The 4,860-nt window shown below is 46.5% G+C and overlaps 1 non-coding gene across 1 annotated transcript; it reads right to left on the bottom strand.

Annotated features, from left to right (window-relative positions):
• Positions 1–773: 773 nt before the first annotated feature.
• Positions 774–977, bottom strand: LOC123459097. The gene has a single exon (XR_006636013.1). It is a non-coding gene; the product is annotated as a small nucleolar RNA SNORA73 family (small nucleolar RNA).
• Positions 978–4,860: the final 3,883 nt, after the last annotated feature.

Below are 4,860 nucleotides of genomic sequence, written 5' to 3'. Positions count from 1 at the left end.
CGATTTAGAAATCTGAGCTCAGCCAGCTCCATTCTCAGCCCTCACTTGACCTTCCACAGTCATCAATGCTTGTACTGCATTTCCATTTTCCAACCTTACTGGTTCCTTGGCTTTGAGTTTCTTATTTTCCTGTACCTCTCTCTCTCTCTCTCTCTCTCTCTCTCTCTCTCTCTCTCTCTCTCTCTCTCTCTCCCAAGGAAAAGGCTAGTTCTTCATTCCTTCCCAGGCCAGGGTCTCAGCCAGTACAACCCACTAACCTGTTTGCTGAAAGCATTCATGGCTCATCCTGCACACTAGCTTACCCACCATTTGCCCCAACCTCCTTCTCTTTTCTTCATTTCCAATTCAGTTATTTTTGCTGTGATCTTGATTATTTCTTATGTTCTTGTATCTTCTGATATCAGAGCTTGGTATATTTTTTCTTGTTTCACTTGTGATTTTCAGATTTATCACATTGTGATCAGATATAGAGTAATGCCAATCATATTCCCTCCCCTTCTCAATAAGTCTCTTTTATTTTGCTGTCATCATCTTTTCCTCATATTATGAGGGTCTTGTGTAGGTAGTACTAGGCACTGTGAGGTCATGGATATCAAGGCCAAATTGCATGTGGAAGATTGCATTGTTAGTAGTCCTATCCTTCCTTTAGCATTTATAATCTTTCTGCCACCTCTTCTACAATGGACTCTAATTCTTCAAGATGTGATAGAGATAGTTCAATCTGAATACTCCTCTGTCACTTCTCAGAACTATGGTGCGTTTTTTTTTTTTAATAATGTTTCCTGCATGGTTTATCTCCTCAGTCATCTACCACAGGACTCTGAGAAGTCATAGGAATATGCAGGTGCAGACTCAAGGCCCAGCTTTATCTCCAACATTGTGGAAAGGGACTGTACATCCTAGGCCAGAGCCCTGTGCTCCCCTACGCCACCAGGACAGAACCTGGGGAGAGTGACCTCCCAGGATATCCATGTTGGATATGGTGCTTTTAAAAAATATTTTATTTGGGGCTGGAGAAGATGGCTTAGCAGTTAAGACATTTGCCTACAAAGGCAAAGGACCCTGGTTTGATTTCCCAGGACCTATGTAAGCCAGATGCACAAGTAGGAACATGCATCTTGAGTTTGTTTGCAGTGGCTGGAGGCTCTGGTATGTGCTCTTTCTCTCTCCCCCTCTTTCTCTCTCTAAAATAAATAAATAAATAAAATATTAAAATATTTTATTGTTTATTAGAGAGAGCGAGAAGCAGATTGAGAGAATGGATTCATTAGGGCCTCTAGTCACTGCAAACTTCACTATGTACATCTGGCTTACATGGGTACTGAGGAACTGAACCTGGGTCCTTAGGCTTCACAGACAAATGCCTTAACTTCTAAACTATCTCTCTGGCCCCTTTGGTGCCTTTTGAGTCAGCCCAGGGGTCACTGCCACCTGAAAAGAGAAGCTTCTCTGACCCAAAGTGAGAGTAGCATTAGTATATAGGTATGAACATTAAGAAGAGTGCTTACAGGGCAGTTTGGTAAGAATAGCATGTGCATTTAGCCAGACAACAGCAGGCATTACACCTCTAGAGTTATGAGGTGACACTATTTCTTACTGCTTTGGGGTCCTGCCTAGTAATTTCTCAGGTATGGTATAAGAAGGTATTTTCCTCAGGGACTTGTTGGGAATTCTGACTCTCAAAAAGTTTGGAGGGACAATAGGACCTTCTGTTATCAGCAGAGAATGGAGTGACAAAGAATCTTTTACAAATATATTCCTCTCAGCTAGGCAGCCTCCTCCATCCCCCAAATATACCCTCTCCTCCAAGCCCTGATGTATGAGACCACTGCTAACAATGGATCCAGGGCCACCACCGTCATTAGGTCAGAAGCCACATGTGCTCAGCAAGGCTTCCAGATAGTAGTGAGTTCTCAACAGATGTTTGTGGAAGGAAGGGAGGGAAGGTGTGAGTTTCCATTTGTTGGGAAAGGAAAATGACCGACAACTTCCATTTTAGCAGCCACAGTTTTGAACTAGAGGGCACTGCTATTCTGTTTCCGTCTCCGTCACTCATGAGTTATGTGACCTTGGCCACATGACTTTCTTTGAAGAATGCTCCCTCTTTGGAATTGGCTGTGAGCCACAGAAAGAATCAAAATAGATGTGACAAGTCACTTCATTTTCCATTCCAGGTCCAGACAGCTGTGATTTCATAATGTGATCATGACAATGATGGCGAGATTTGCTCTTAAGCATCCTTTGAGGCTGATAAAGGTTGATGTGAGAAAGGAGACCTTGAATCAAGCACAAGTCAGATGCTGGACCCACAATCTTCCCACCCCACCTGTCCACCTTCTGAAGGGCGAGTCTATGGCAAGCCTGTAGGCAAAGGCACTCTGTTTGGTAAGCAAGTGGGACATGATTGTGGAGTCCTCCCGCTGAGTCCTTGGGAGGATGAGGGTTATGAGTGGAGAGAGTAAACAGGCTGCAAGCCCCAGGGTTCTGGCTTGGATGCCATTGACTGTATCACAGAGAACAGCTGTGCCCAGGTGGCATGTCTGGTCAATATTGGATGAGAGAGTTCCCAAAATCTCTCATGGAGGTCCTGCTATACCATGGGAAAATGAGCAGATGACACCTGTTAGGTGCCACTCTAGAGTGTGGGTCTTGGCAGAGGACAGACTTTGCTAAACTTAGGTCATAGATTCAGTTGACACAGGCCCCAGAGCTTGGCTTTGGGACACAGATACGTTCTCTCCACCAATAAACAAGTGTCTTTGTATAAAACTTATTGTATAAGGCTTAGCATTTACTCTAAAGAAGTAGAGAGGGGTGGTAAGAATAGTGGTGGTCTTGTTGAAAAAAAGAAAGAAAGAAAGAAAACAACCTCTCAAATGAAAAAGCAAATCGTAGTTCTTGCCAATTCCCAGAGTGTCTATGTCAATTGCAGCCTGTGAAATTCCTGAAAATTTAACGATCAGCTTTTATGAGCCATGCGAGCCAGCTCCACCGCACTGAGGGGTGGGAGGGAACTCCTGCGTGGAGCTGAGTTTATATCCACCACGGCTGGGAGATGCCAGGATCTATTGAGCTTTTACACCAAGCAGGCTGGGGCTAAAGAGCAGGAAGGACAATGCCACAGTAAAGGAAGACAGGCTAAGAAGTTGCTTCACTGCACATGAATCTTCCCAATAGGGAGGTCCACAGCAGCTTTAAGATTAGATGACCCTGCTGGGCATGGAAGATGATCAAAGCCACTCAGCACTTGGAGCTGGGAGGCAAGAGGAGACAAGCAGGTTTGGGGAGATGACTCCGTGGATAACGTGCTTGCCATGCAAGCATGAGGACCTGAGTTTGAATCCACAGTGTTGATAAGGAAAGCCAGGCACAGTGGTGTGTGGCTGTAATCCTAACACAGTGGAGGCGGAGACAGGGACTAGAGACCCTAGGGCTCTCTGGATAGCTAGACTAGCTGAATTGGTGAGCTCTAGGCACAGTGAGAAATGATAGGCCTTACCTTAAAGAATAAAGTAGAGTAAGGTTGAGGAAGATACCCAACATAGACCTGTGACCTACGCATGTACACGCATGTGCACATGCACCTGAGTACACCCCATGTACCCTCACCTTATGTCCATGCACACCACACATTTACATATAAAATGAAGAGGAGGAGGAGAAAGAATCAGGACTGCGGTTGGGTCTCCCTGGGTCTCTGGAATGTCTGCCCAGCTTACAGCAGAGGCACTGGCTACCTTTTATTTTATCCTGTCATCTTGAGGACATTTGTGTGACAAGCAACCCTGGAGAGAAATGTGTCTCTCTCCAGACAAAGGTGCAGGAAGGCTTAAAAAGAAAATCCAGCCTCACTGAGTTTAAGGTTCCTCTAGGGGGATAAGCTTGATGTAGGATAAGACATCAAAGGTCCTTCTTCCCTTTGCCCCGGGGCATCAGGGTTGTTGAACTGGAGTAAAGGTGACTATACTTGGGTGATGGTGAGACATGAGTCTCCACCTGACTCTGATCTACTGGCGCATGCCTCCTGTAGCATCCAGGGAACTGTGCGGGGCTAACATGAGCTTGCAAATGAGATGGGAACATCGTCCCTTCACAGTGCTTGTCATCTTAAGTGCAGATCATGAACAGAGCCACCTACCACGTGCTGGAGCCACGGGTGGAGCAGAATTCTCCTGTAACTGGTCATTACCCAGTCATACAGTGGGCACTTGAGGCTAATACAAGAAATCCAGGGAGTATTTGGGCTGTGTCTGACAGAGGTCCTTCTGATTTCAGAGCCCACAGTGCACACCCCAAGGCCATGAATACCCCTAAAGAGGTAGAGGGAAGTTTTTGAGAGAGATTTCTGTTTTCCAGACATGGAGGGGTTGAAGGGTGTGGTGGAAGCTACCTGGACATCATATTGTACACATCTGGGAGGCAGGCTTAGCTGGGCCCCTGTGAAGCTCAGTGTTCCCGAGCAGTCTCTTTGATGGCTTTGAGCCTCTTCACTCTCTATTGTTAGAAGCAATGGAAACAGCCAGCCATAAGGCTTGCTGGAGGTAAGTCAAGTAAGGTTCCTAGCAAGGTACACACACGTTAAGCTGGAGCTAACAGGAGCACTCTTCTTGGCATGCTGATCAGAGAGAACCTCGTGGGTCACCTAAGCCACGGGTGCAGAACAAGCTTCTGAGAGGAGGGGAACCTGTGTAGAGTGTGTTGAAATCCTGTGCTCAGAGGTGACTGGGACTTATGCCTGTTCAAGGTCTGAGACCAGCCAGCTGCTCAGGCTCAGGTGGTCGTCCTGCGGAGCACAGCGGGTCCAGCCAAGGCTGCTCCCGCTTCCTCTCCTTGAGCCACGCAGGAGGTGCTGGTGCAAGG

Source organism: Jaculus jaculus, chromosome 2 (assembly GCF_020740685.1).
Source record: "Jaculus jaculus isolate mJacJac1 chromosome 2, mJacJac1.mat.Y.cur, whole genome shotgun sequence".
NCBI lineage: Eukaryota > Metazoa > Chordata > Mammalia > Rodentia > Dipodidae > Jaculus > Jaculus jaculus.
The sequence above is the reverse complement of the archived record's forward strand: the minus strand, read 5'-3'. Positions and strand labels throughout refer to the sequence as shown.